Genomic DNA, 14,404 nt, shown 5'->3' on the forward strand with positions numbered 1-14,404 from the left:
ATCAATGCAAAGTGACATTTACTGACCACCAGGCCATTTCCTTTTAAGTGTCTTAACTTACTTGGTCCTCTCGGATCCTCAGAAAACAGATGAGGAAACCAAGACCCAGATTAAGTGACTTGTCCCTAAGGGATGAGGATTAGGACCCAAAGTGACTGTGTCCAGAGCCATGCAAATAATGACCAATTAGATCTGGGGGAAGGAGAAGACAAAAAGGAATACTGGAAAAGAAAGAAGTTAAGGTGGGCAAGAGGCTATAAACCGAATTGGGAACTGTCCCCCTCCACCCTGCCTTCTTTTGATTCTTACAGCAAATAATTTATATCATTCTCTACATGTTTCACAGTCCTCTCCTCTGGCATGAGAGAAATCTATTTTGATTTCTATTTAAATATATTGCTGTTCCAACCAAATCAAAAACTACCTGAGTACAGCATTATTTATGCTATGTATCACATACTCAAGCAACAATTATTAGATGTCTACTGTGAACCAGACCCTGGGCCAGGCACCAGGAATATAAAGATGAATGTGACAAAACGCCTTTCCTCTGTCGCCCAGGGGGAGTGACAGATAAAGATTTTGATGTGATGTCACAGAGCAACCTAGAGTTCTAAACAATGTGATCTGAGAGCACATGACAGGGAGTTCATCTATATCCACCTGGGGGAGGTCATGAAAAGACTCAAGAGCAGTGATTTGTAAACCAGGGATCCGTGTACCCACAGGAGTTCATTCAATGGCTATGTTGTGGATGGACCTTTCAGCCTGATGCAGAGGCCAGAGATATTAGCTGTTCTTGCCACAAGATAAGATGTGTAGGAGAAACCTGGAGGTATACGGTTGGAGACTGATAACAGGTTACTCTGAAAAGTACCATTCGTGGTCAGTTTGTACTTACTTGACTGCCTGGCTAACTGAGGCCTAGGATGATTCATCCAGGGTGTTGAGAACAGGAGATGTGGCTGCCTGGGATGGCTTGTAAATCCTTTCATGCTTGGCCTTTTCAATGGGACTTTTGCTGCTCTTCCCATCAAGGGGTGGGTATGTTTCTCCATTATCTGAATCTGGGTGTGGCCATATAACTAGCACTGGCAAGTGGGTCATTAGCAAATGTGATGCAAGCAGAAGCTTGAAAATCGCTTGCACGTTGCAGTTTACATCTGTTGCTGTTCTCTGGGAACTCTTCCATCACCGTGTGAACAAGCCCAGGCTAGCCTTCTGGAGGATGAGAGACCTAATGGATGGAGGTTCTGCCCCAGACATTCCTAAATCAATCGGCCTCAGCAAAGCTGACCTAGGTAAGAAGTGCCGATAAAACTCACAGGATACTGAGAAGTTATCAATGTTTATTGCTTTAAATCACTAAGTTATAGAGTGGTTTGTTACACAGCAAAAGCTAACTGATACACTGCCCTACTTACTCTCTTCCTCACAATCCTAATTAGGATAGTAGACATCAGATAGGAATCATTCACTTGGATTCTGTCCTTAGACTTTGGGGAGGTAAGTCACTGAATCCTTACGACTAAAAGAAAACAAATCTTCTAAATTTGGATGCCATACTGCTTATACTTTGGTTCTAGAATTCCAATACTCTTATAAGTTGTGAGTGAGTACAAGGACTCTGCTAGACTATTTACCAGCTCTCTTGCCTCCCTAACCACACTTTTTCTGGTGATGCTGAGTTTGATGAAGTTTCAGACATGAAACAGCAAAGGACCTCACCTCATGTTCTAACTATGAGGAGGATAGAGCCTTGCTCCCCTCTCCAATCTTTATTGAAAAATTGTGAAGTAATATTAAGGGGCTGATTTTTTCCACCTTAAGGGGAAAAATTCTGGGTTGTTATCAGTCCATAAGCCTATATTGCACTGGCTATTCTACAAAAATAAACTAACATTCTCTTACTTAAAATTCCATCTGAGTAAAGCTTAGAAATTCCTGCTTTGTTTTCAACATAGGTAAGTTCGTTTGTTACTTTCATTAATTAATTTGAAATATTTTGGGAAAGAATTGAAAGGGGTTTCACAACAAATAATTCCCCTGGACGGAAAAGCAAGGAACTCAACTATGGGATGAAAAGAGTGTGAAACTTATCATTGTCCACTCCACATCCCACCTTCTGAGAAATGAGAAGAGATAAAAATTAAAGATGGTAGTTTATGACAGTTGAAACTTTCCTTTTTTTTTTTTTTTTGGCTTTTATTTATCTATTTGTCAGAGAGAGAGAGAGAGAGAGAGCACAAGTCTGGGGAGCAACAGACAGAGAGAGAAGCAGGCTCTGTGCTGAGCAAGGAGCCTGTTGGAATGCTAGATCCCAGGACCCTGAGATCATGACCTGAGCCGAAGGCAGATGCTTCACCACCCAGGCATCCAAACAGTTGAAACTTTTTTATAATAAAATGGACTTGAGGCAAAAATAAAGATATTTCTTAAATTTGCCTAAATACAGAGGGTAAAGACAGTGAGGGCTAAGAGAGGGACATAATCTGCATAGCTCAGGGTATGGGACTTCTGGGTGGACCAGTGTGAATCCAATTTATGTGAGAGCAAAGAATACCTAGATTAAGGCTCTCAGGAAGAGAGAGAGGAAGGACTGGTGTTTTAGGATTCACCCTCACTCTAGCATTCTTTTCTCCAACTTCACACAGGGAAGGCCATTCATAACTCCAAACTTCAAATGTCACCTCTTTTAGAAGACTTCCTGACCAGAAGAGAATTCATAATTAATTTGTGCTTCTATTTTTGTGCCGATCAGCCTACTTTATAATGTACATTCTCACCTATATACTTATTTGGCTAAACAGGATGTTCCAGATTGCAAAAGATGATCGGGGTGGGGGATGAACAGAGAGTGCATCTAGCAAAGCAACTGTCATACAAGAAATACAAGATGAATATTTGTTCAAATAATGAAATGAGACATCAATTAATAAAGAGGGGTGTTTTTAAATAAGTGGGTAGAAAAGATACAGATGTAGTGAAAAGAAGGGCCATCTGTATCCCAATGTTCATAGCAGCAATGGCCACGGTCGCCAAACTATGGAAAGAACCAAGATGCCCTTCAATGGACGAATGGATAAGGAAGATGTGGTCCATATACACTATGGAGTATTATACTTCCATCAGAAAGGATGAAGACCCAACCTTTATATCAACATGGACGGGACTGGAAGAGATTATGCTGAGTGAAATAAGTCAAGCAGAGAGAGTCAATTATCATATGGTTTCACTTATTTGTGGAGCATAAGAAATAACGCGGAGGACATGGGGAGGAGAGGAGAAGGAAATTGAGGGAAATTGGAGGGGGAGATGAACCATGAGAGACTAAGGACTCTGAAAAACAATCTGAGAGTTTTGAAGGAGCGGGGGGTGGGAAGTTGGGGGAGCCTGGTGGTGGGTATTATGGAGGGCACATATTGTGTGGAGCACTGGGTGTGGTGCATAAAAAATGAATTCTGTTACACTGAAAAGAAATTAAATTTTTAAAAAAGTGGGTAGAGCCACTCAAATATTCTTTGGAACAGATACTAGGAACTTGTTCCAAGTTTCTCAGTAGATGGAATAAACAGAAGTTACCCAATAATGTAAGACCTTGCTTTTCAAACATTGGTCCATGAACCAGTGTCATCAGCAGGATCTAGGAGTTTGTTGCAAATGCATAATCACAGTTTCCACTCCAGATCTTTTAAACCAGAATCTTGATTTAAACAAGATCCTCAAGAGATTCAAATGAACATTAACAGGTAAGAATGATAATCTAAGATAGTGGCTTTCATAGTTGGCACTAGATTGGAATCACCTGGGCAATTTTCTTTCTTTTTTAAAATTTTATCTCCAGTATAGTTTCCAGTGTACAACAGAATGACTCAAAAATTATATACACTACTTAGTGTTCATCATGATAAGTGTACTATTTATTTATTTATTTATTTTATTTGAGAGAGAGAAAGCACAAGCAGGAGGGACAGAGGGAGAAGGAGAGAAAATCTGAAGCAGACTCCATGCTGAGGATGGATCCCAATGTAGGTCTTGATCTCATGACCCTGATTCCTGACCTGAGCCAAAACCAAGAGTCAGACATTTAACCAACTGAGCCACCCAGGTGCCCCATAATAACTGTTCTCTTAATCCCCTTCGCCTACTTCATGCATTCTCCCACCAATTTGTTCTCTATAGTTAGGAGCCTGTCTTTTGATTTATTGTTAAGTTGTTTTGTTTCTTACAAAGAATTCCACATATGAGAGAATTCATACAGTATTTGCTTTCTCTGACTGAATTATTTCATTTAGCATTATACTCTCTAGATTCATCTATGTTGCTATTTGCTGAACATGGCAAGATGTCATTTGTATTGATGACTGAGTAATATTCTGTTGTATATAGTCCATATCTTCTATATCCATTCATCCATCAATGGACACTTGGGCTACTTCCATTATTTGGCTATTGTAAATAATATTTCAATAAATAAACCCAGGGGTGCATCTGTCTTTTTGAATTAGTATTTTTTACTCTTTGGACAAATATCCAGTAGAGGAATTACAGGATCCTGCTCACCTAGAAGGTTTTATGCACTACTATTTTCTAGGTCCCATCTCTAGAGATTCTAATTTGAATAATCCAGACTTCTCTCTGATCAAGATGAGGTAATAGAGACCTAATTTATCATCCTGCCTTAAATGGCAGAACAAAAACAGCATATGTGAAATGATGACTTTCAGACTATATTAGTTATGTCTGACTGAATAGATACCCCCAAATCTGCCAGCTTAATAAAACCACACATTTATTACCCCACAGTTTTAGTGTTTCAGGAATCCAGTGTTTCAGGAATCCAGACATGGCTTAACTATCACCAAATTACCACAGATTACTAATATCAAGAATGAGTCTGTAGCTCAGGGTCTTTCCTGAGGCTGCACCTGAGGAGTCAGACAGTGCTGTGGTATCATCTGAATGCTGGACTGAAGAAGGATCTACTGCTAAGCTCACCCGAGTTGTTGGCAGGATTCAGTTCCTTGTGGACAGCTGGACATAGGGCCTTCATTACTCTCTGGCTGTTGGCCAGAGGCTACCCTCAGTACTTTGCCATTGAAACCACTCCAACATGACAGCTTGCTTCATCAAAGCAAGCAAGAAAGAGTCTGCAAGCTAGAAGAAAGTCACAGTTTTCTGTAACTTTCTGTAGTCAGAGGAATGGCATCCTACTATACTTGCCATATCCTTTGATGGGTCACTAGATCTCACCCACACTCAAGAAAAGAGGGATACATGAAATATGAATACCAGAAGGCAGAGATCACTGAAGGCCAGCCCAGACACTGCCTACCGTACAGGCATTCAATAACAGTTATCAAGGGACTGTAATTTCTAACAGAAAAGAAATAAAGAGGGTCAGTTGAACAACTGTTTAGCTTACTACCAGGAAACAGGTCCAAGCTACGATGCTTGAAAGCGGAAATCAAACAGAGTCCAGTGCACTCTGCAAGGTGAAGATACAGAGAGAATAGTTCAGGATGTTAAGGCAGCAAGAATGTATGAGACAGAGTACTGAATGTACAAAGAAAAGGCTCAGAAAATTTACTGAGGGGTCGCTTGGAGTCTTTGCCTGAATACTAATTTGTGCATGTCTGAGCAGAAACTACATGAATCCAGGAAAATTACCATCAGAAATATACTAAAAGCTTCTCTGGACTTGCTCTAATTAAATTCAAAAGCAAAGGAAATCTCTAACATTCTAAACTAGTTCCAGGTAGATTACTCAGGTGCCAGAACAAAATCTAACTCTATTTGAAGGAATATGACAAAATCCAGCGATCAATAATGTAAAATTCACAACACCTGTCATCCAATAACAAATAAGCAAGCATGCAAAGAAGTAAGAAAATAAGACCTAAAACCAGGACAGAATTGAATTAATAGAAACCGACCCAGAAATGACAGAGAGTGGAAGTAGCAAACAGTATCTTAAAAAAAAAAAAAAAAAAAAAAACCTGGAACACCTATTATAAATATTCTCCACGCATTTAAGAAGGTAAAAGAAAACATGACCATGATGTGGGAAAAAATGGAAGATTGAGAAAGACCCAAAGACTCAAGGAAAGAAAACATGAAATGAAAAATAGATTGTGTAAATTAAGACTAGACACTGAAGAGGAAAGTTCATTATTATCAAGGCACAATAATAAAATATCCAAAATGAAACAAAACAACTGGAAAAACATGAAAAGTGCAGCCATGACCTGGGACACAGTGTCAAGTGGGCTAATTTCTATGCAATTGTAATCTCAGAAAGAAGGAGGGAGGGAACAATTTTTTTTTTAAGAATTTTTTTAAAAATTTTTATTTCTTTCCAGCATAACAGTATTGTTTTTGCACCACACCCAGTGCTCCACGCAATATGTGCCCTCCCTAATACCCACTACCTGGTTCCCCCAACCTCCCACCCCCCGCCCCTTCAAAACCCACAGATTGTTTTTCAGAGTCCATAGTCTCTCATGGCTCACCTCCCCTTCCAATTTCCCCCAACTCCCTTCTCCTCTCTAACTCGCCTTGTCCTCCATGATATTTGTTATGCTCCACAAATAAGTGAAACCATATGATAATTGACTCTCTCTGCTTGACTTATTTCACTCAGCATAATCTCTTCCAGTCCCGTCCATGTTGATACAAAAGTTCGGTATTCATCCTTTCTGATGGAGGCATAATACTCCATAGTGTATATGGATCACATCTTCCTTATCCATTCGTCCATTGAAGGGCATCTTGGTTCTTTCCACAGTTTGGCGACCGTGGCCATTGCTGCTATGAACATTGGGGTACAGATGGCCCTTCTTTTCACTACATCTGTATCTTTGGGGTAAATACCCAGTAGTATAATTGTAGGGTCATAGGGAAGCTCTATTTTTAATTTCTTGAGGAATCTCCACACTGTTCTCCGAAGTGGCTGTAACAACTTGCATTCCCACCAACCGTGTAAGAGGGTTCCCCTTTCTCCACATCCTCCCCAACACATGTTTCCTGTCTTGCTAATTTTGGCCATCCTAACTGGTATAAGGTGGTATCTCAATGTGGTTTTAATTTGAATCTCCCTGATGGCTAGTGATAATGAACCACATCAGGGAGGAAACAATTTTTAAAGAAATAATGGTCAAAATTTTCCAAATTTGATGACTTCTATAAACTCACAGATTCAGGAACTCAAATGAATTAGGGCAGAATAAGCATGAAAAAAGAGGTACATTATAATTAAGCTATTAAAGCCAGTGATAAAGAAAAAAATTTTTAAAGCAGGGGGAAAAGATACTGTATGTAAAAAGGAATAACGATAAGAATTTTAGCAAGCTTCTCCACAGAGTCTATGCAAATCAGAAGACAATGGAAAGTCATCTTTAAAGTATGAAAGGAAAAAAGCAGCGATCTAAAATTTTTTAACCACAAAAACTTCCAAACTTGAGGGCAAACTAAAGATATTTCAGACAAACAATGCTCCCTGCCAGCCAACATGAATTATAAGCAATGCAACAGGAAGTTCTTTAGGCAGAAGGAAAATGATAGCAGATGGAAATGCATAAAGGAATAAAGAGAGCCAGAAATGGTAAATATGTCGATAAAAAGACATTTTTCTCTTTCAAAATTTTTTAAGTAATTGTTTAACATAAAAATATCAATATATTCTGAAAATGTAAATTATACATACAAGGAAGAAAAAATTATAATAATATCACAAAAGACAAGAAACCAGGAATTAGGCTACCCATTGTAAAGATTTTATACCATATGCTGATCTAAGTGTAACCTGTGAGGAGAGATCTCTTCCTCATTCTGTTCTCTCACAGTAGGAGAATGATATAAGAATGGTGACTGCAGTCAATGGATTTGAGCCACACAGAACCCAGAAGAGAAGGGAAGTTGGTGGGGCCCCAGACCTCAGTAATGAGGGAGTGGTGACAATTAGGGTGAAAGATGCTACTATTGCTGTCTGTATCTTGCTTTTTCCCTAGAGCAATAGGTTTCTCACAATTTAAAAAAAAAAAATCATTATTTTTGTCACATACCCATGAGAACTGCCTTAACTTTTGTTTATGAAAAACACCCGAAAAAAAACAATCAGAGGAACCAAGGGATGAAAATGAAGGACAGACAAATCTGCATTCATTAATTGAACCCAATATTAATTTTACTTAATGGTAAACCAAGCCAATTTGTATAAATCTAAAAGCTTCTTTGAATTCATATATTTAAAAAAAAAAAAAACTATTAAAAAGAGAACCCCGCAACCTCACCACGTTTCTCCAACCAGATGATGTGTGGCTGTCCTGCTTTACCACTGCATGGGATGGAGACTGAGCACAACAAGGCTGATGGCCCAGCAACCACAGGATTAGGAATCTTCACTCTTGAGGGCCCACATGAGGAGGACGCATCTGTCAGGACACAGGGATTCACAGTCTGGGTCTGCACTTTAAAAAAAAGCCTGGAAAAAAGGGTCTAGAGGACAGTTATGAGCAAATTAAGGAGACTGAAATTAGGATCTATGAGGAATGCTTTATAAAGGGTTGGAGGTAATTCTGCATGAAAAAGAAAAAGAGTGACTAGCTGTCTTCAAATAAATTAAGAGTAATTACCAATAGATAATTAACAGTACAGCTCATTCCCATTATATGGGATAGAAACAAGCCGGAATGAGTTTAAATTGCAACAGTGAAGTTTGAGCATGGAGGGAAGAACTTATTGACCAGAAGGGTGAGTAAGCATGCAGAAAAATCTAAAATAGTTTTCTTAAAAATATTAAGTTCTTAATAATTAAGAATTAATTATTAATTAATAATATATTAAGTTCTTAATATATTCTTAAAATATTTTAAGTGAAGCTCTGTCTTCCTAACACATTTGGTAATAGTGAAAATTTCATCCAGCTAATCCTTTAAAGTCATGTGCATGAAACAGCTGTAAGGTAAGTGATTCATTAATGAATTAATTGAACTCAGTAAACGTTTTGCAGCTTTGGGGAAATTTTACCCAAATAAAGAAAAGCATAGAAGTCCTATTGTCTGATCTTGTTCTGAAGTAATTTATATTATAAAATTAGAGTAACAATGTCCATCTGACGGTGGACTCATTCTTATGGTCTCAGACAGCAGACAGAACTCTGCCTAATTTCACAGGTCCTTATAGTGAGAATACAGAGATTTACCCAAATTACTCAACGCCTTGACTCCTCAGTGAATCACTGCTTTCTACCACCTACAAAACAAGTTGCCTGAGCCTAAACTAAGATTTAGGACAGGTGAAAATGAAGATGAAGTTGGAGGATTGTGATACAAGCATGAACTGTTTTTCCAGAAAGCTAGTCACCAAATGATTAAGGCAGTGGTTCTTCAGGTGTGTTTTCCATACTAGGATGAGCCTCCCCTGGGAACCTGCTGGAAATGCAAATTCTTGGGTCCCACCCAAGGCCTACTAAATTTGCAGGTGGAGCCCAGCATCTTGGGTTTTAATAACCCCTCCTGGTGATTCTGATACACACTAAGATTTGATAACCTTTGGCTTAAAGGAATGATTTGTAATTATTCCCAGCTGAGCCCAACCTCAGTTTCAACATCTGGCGACTGGTGTTAACTTGTAAAACTTATGGGTCTCTAGCTTCATGAACTGAAATGTACAGGAGTTTCAAGTTTCCTACATGAAGGAGACACAGATGGAAGATGTCTTGCCTGGATTGTAGGCGGGGTACTTATTCAATATCTATTAACTGGGGGAAAAAAAGAAAAAGAAAAAAGAAAAAGCAGAAGCTTTGCATATAATAGAATGCACAAGTATTTGTTGATTATTTAATTCAGTCTAGTCCTTCTGTCTTATCAACTGGTTTGGATCCCCAAAGGAGTGGGGAGGGCTAGAAGCTGAACGATCTATGTTCATCAAAACAAAACAAAACAAAATGAAAGCTGTCTTGGAACTTGGATCATCAGCCACTGCCTCAAGGCCCAGGTAGAAAAGTAAAGGTCAGCCCTGTTCCACACTGGCGCCTAGACATTTCTAAGGACACGAAACAGCTCCCAGGAGACCTGCTTGTCCAAGAAGGCAGCAGCAGTAGAAATCATGGTAAGGACACAGACCTAGCAAGGGGCAGACAGGGCTGCTGACATTCGAATATCAATATGACTGTATCTCTATCCACAGACCGAGGAGGTCCCGATCGGGAATGAGGGCCCAAATATAATATCTAAAGCAAAATTAAACTCAGCCAGGAAAAATGAAAAAAAGCTTGTGACCCAGGTTCCCTTCAGGGTGTTAGAGAGCAATTTAAAGCCTTGGCAAGCTTGGTCTAGGTGCTTTCAGATTCAAAGCAGTGCAGTGATTGTCAGGCTCAATAGCTAGCTATCTGTTGATGTCAATGGTCTGGGAATTATACACCACTAGAAAAATCAATTCCTATAAAGATTTTTAAATGGGGAAAACCACAGGAGCTTCTGTATGAACGGTAGAACAGAGAACACTGAAGCTGAGAGACCTCAGGTCTATCTTGAACTGGTGATCAACATGTATGTATTGCTTCTAAACTGTGGCGGCCACTAATTCATACTAAAAATATTTATGGGATACCTACCATGCATCAGGAATGGTGCTAGCCACTGGGAATCATTGGAATCAGGGAGACTATGGTCAGGTACTCTAGAACTGCTCTGTTCAATATGGCGGCCCCTAGCCACATGTGGTTATTGAAATTCAATTCCTTAGTCCCATGCACCACATTCCAAGTATTCAGTGTGGCTAACGACTACCGTTTTGGTCAACACAGATACAAGATACAAAGTAACAGAGGGGGAGCTTCCCACTGTCTGTCCTCCCAAGCCTCAGTGCTGGGGTTTTCCTTTCCCACTTCCAACTCCCCCAGGGTATCAAAGCCCTCTTTGAGGGTTGGTGCCGCTACGCGCATCCTGCACCACAGTATTGGCAGAAGGTATCTGTGTGGATCATTTTAACCTGGTCTCAGAAGAATCTTGAGGCAGATGCAGGCCTCCTTTTGCCGAGTAGACCACAGGCAATATGGCACACACTTTCCAATTCCACTGTTATGGTATAAATTCTGGCTATTGTATAAAGCCTGCCCCTTTTGATTCTCAAAAAAAAAAAAAAAATCTATTGCAGAAGTTAAAAAGAAACCTGGAACATTAACAGTCTCTTGCTTTTTCTCTTGCTCCTATCTTCTCTCTACAGCAATGAGGGAGGAAAATCACTTGCAAGGACAAGAGGAAAACAAAAGCACAAAGATTAATATTTCAAGATATTATCTTGCCACATCAAAACAGTAGAAAACATGACTCTTGCCTCCAAGCTGCCTATATAACTGGAAAAACATGAAAAATGGGGGAAACTCATGAAAAGTTAATAACCATAAAGAGGAGAGTAACAATATTAAACAGAAATGACAGAGGTGTCACTCGATCTACATGATGAACCCTTGAGGGCTTATAGACCCTAAGAATGACTTTTCACAGAAGGGTGAGTTCTGAGCTGCACAGATTTAGATGGGCAGGAGGGAAAAGAGGTGGAATTTCAAGTGGAATTTCAAGCAGAAGTGTGAATGTGGAGTTGTTTTGGGGCAAAAGGAATCTAAGAGTTTGACTGTCATGCTGCATGTGGGGACTGAAATAAGCCTGCAAGGGGAGCCTGAGAGACTACTGCAGGAAACCCTGAATGCAGGGCTGAAGTGTTTGGTCACATCTCACAGAGGGATGAGAATGTCCTTGAACTGTGTGCATAGGGAAGGTATACAGCAAGAGCAGCACAATGACAATGAAACACTGAACCCTAGCAGCAGCATTTGGCTATCTGGAAATACTGAAGCTGAGGCAGGCAGGAGACAGGAGGGCGGGGAGGAGGCTACTATAGGGGTGTGGCATGAAGTGACCTAGGCCTAGAAGAGGGTGGGTGACAGAGGAATGAAAAAGAATGAGCATGAGTAGCATGCTGAAGTGAAAATCAACAAGGCTTTGATTCTTTGGAGCTGAGGGAGAAAGAAAAGTCAAATATACTATTAACTTGGGCAAATTACTTAGCATCTATAAAATAGTGATAATAGCTGTGTTTTACAGGTTTGCCCTGTGAATTAATAAAAAAGACCTCTGTCAAATACAAGAAGTCACTGGCATACAGATGCAATTTAAATCCGTTATTTGAAACTGAGACAGCCCAGAGCTGCCCTCCTCATTCCAGCAGCGAGGGCCGCAGGGAAGGAGATCCGGCTGGAAGGGCAAGACTGACATATCCTCTTTTCTTGAAGGTCTGGGAGACATTATACTCTCAGGTGAGGACCACTGGACTGTAACAGAACTTTCCAGAATATACTGGGGCCCTGTGCTCTATTTTCAACACATGCCACATTTCAGGTCTCTAGAAGGTATCTGAGGTCCCTCCCACAACAAATAAAGGATCACAGCTCAAAACCCTGATGTGCTTGTGTCTTTTTTTTTTTTTTTAACATTTATTTATTTGAGAAAGGGGGAGAGAGCAAGAAGAGGTACAAAGGGAGAGAATCTCAAGCAGTCTCCCCACTGAGTATAGAGCCTGATGTGGGGCTCCATCTCACAACTCTTAGTCATGACCTGAGCAGAGACCAAGAGTTGGACGCTCAACTGACAGAGCCACCCAGGCATTCCTGCTTGTGTCTTTAACTGTCTCAAACATCTAGTCTCATTGTTTAAGCCACCTTGCCAGCTGCTTTCCCTGTCTCTAATCATTTCTAGTAAAATACTGTCTATGTCTCTACCTGGTCCACAAAACCTTGTTGAACATGCAATATTGTTGCATATGCCTTACATTTACAACAGAAATAGTAAAAGTTGCTGCTACCATGCTTGTTCTCATTTTTTAAGTAAGAGAAAAGGAAAAAAAGAGAAAGGAGAAAAGGAAAAATGAGTAGGAAATTATTCTATTTATGTTGAGTGCTACTGCTTGAGGAAAGGCTGGGTAAATTAGTGGTGCATAAAGGGGCAGATGGAGATTTTTATAAAAATTGTGAAAAAAAAATCCCCTGAGCACTTTCAAATACTCTAGAAATTGTAGGTCTTGAGTCTTTATTATGTTGAATTTAACTTCAAATCTCTGCCCATCATTTTTACTTGAAACAGTATATATAAGTAGGCTGTGAGGATATAGATATCGATTGTGTATGCGTGTGTGTACATGGAAGAATACATCCACACACACATGTAGGAATGTATATACTTGTAAAGGGACACAGAAGGGAAAGAGAATAATATGCCTGAAGGGGGTAACTTTAAATCAAGAAAAGGGGAAGGAGTTAGGAAGAACATATGTGTATGGAAGAAGAAATAAATTAGTTTATGAAGAGCAAAAAGAGAAAGGAAAAAGGAGAGAGAGACATAAGCCTGCCACCAGGAGGTGTTGGGCATTAGTCTAGTAAATGAGACCCACACACAGGGGCAGTGCAGCTGTGCAGAGTAAGAGGAAAAACACCATTGGACTAATTATATGCATGGTCCAAGTCTAAGCTCGTAACTTGGGAGAGTATCTCTGTTCTGGAACTTAAAGAAGAGTCAACACACATTATAAGTTGGTTTATAAACAATGAGTAACTTCCTTCCAAGGGATCCAGTGTCTCTTCCTGCCCTGGCTGGACAGAAAGTATCACTGAGGCCCCACCTGATTTATTTATTTCCTTGGCCCCATGAAAATATTCCTATCTGCTGTCCCCTAAGTTCAGAACAGTGTTCTAAGTGATGGTTTGTTAAACTTACCCATACAAATGTGAATGGGAATATGAATGAGTCAATTTACAGTAGCACTTATGATTCTAGATGATTTTCTAGAAATAATCATTTAGGCTCCAAAGGTGTCTTGGCCAAGTTGACAGTCTAGTTGTGAACACAGGGTTGGATAGGGAATTTCTTTTGCTGTGACTTCTTAGGTCACATGATATGAAACACATTCAGGGCAAAAAGGGGAGGTAGAGAAGGCCACTGCCAAGGGACAGGGTCAGAAAACTGAGAGATATCTGCAAAAGTGGGGATACTTTGGCTTTTCTCCATTTAATTCTCAGAGAATCATGGCAGGGCTCCTGGTAAGCTCTTGGACATGGGTGACGAACTGTCACAGTCTGGCCAGGACTGAAAGTCTCCAGAGATGTGGAGCTTTCAGGATGAGGACCAGGAGAGTCCTAGGCAAACTGAGATGATGGGTCACCCTCATAATCCTTCTCACAAGTCAGGTCTTGAATTGAACAATGAATACTAAATGATACCGATCTGCCATCTGCATCCTGCTAGCTCCTAGGTAAAGAATTACTAGGGCTCAATAGATCCTATCAAGTCTTCACTATTTCCCATTATTCTCTCCGCCCCGCACTAGACATTTCTGTAGTAAAAGCAAAGGC

General features: G+C 40.0%; 1 long non-coding RNA gene across 1 annotated transcript; it reads left to right on the forward strand.

The window, feature by feature from the left end:
- Nucleotides 1-635: 635 nt before the first annotated feature.
- LOC309860827 lies at nucleotides 636-12,452 on the forward strand. Its single transcript, XR_014309658.1, has 3 exons — nucleotides 636-1,301; nucleotides 11,227-11,511; nucleotides 12,105-12,452. It is a non-coding gene; the product is annotated as an uncharacterized lncRNA (long non-coding RNA).
- The last annotated feature ends 1,952 nt before the right edge of the window (nucleotides 12,453-14,404 follow it).

This window comes from Mustela nivalis, assembly GCF_964662115.1.
Source record: "Mustela nivalis genome assembly, chromosome: 3".
Classification (NCBI taxonomy): Eukaryota; Metazoa; Chordata; class Mammalia; order Carnivora; family Mustelidae; genus Mustela; species Mustela nivalis.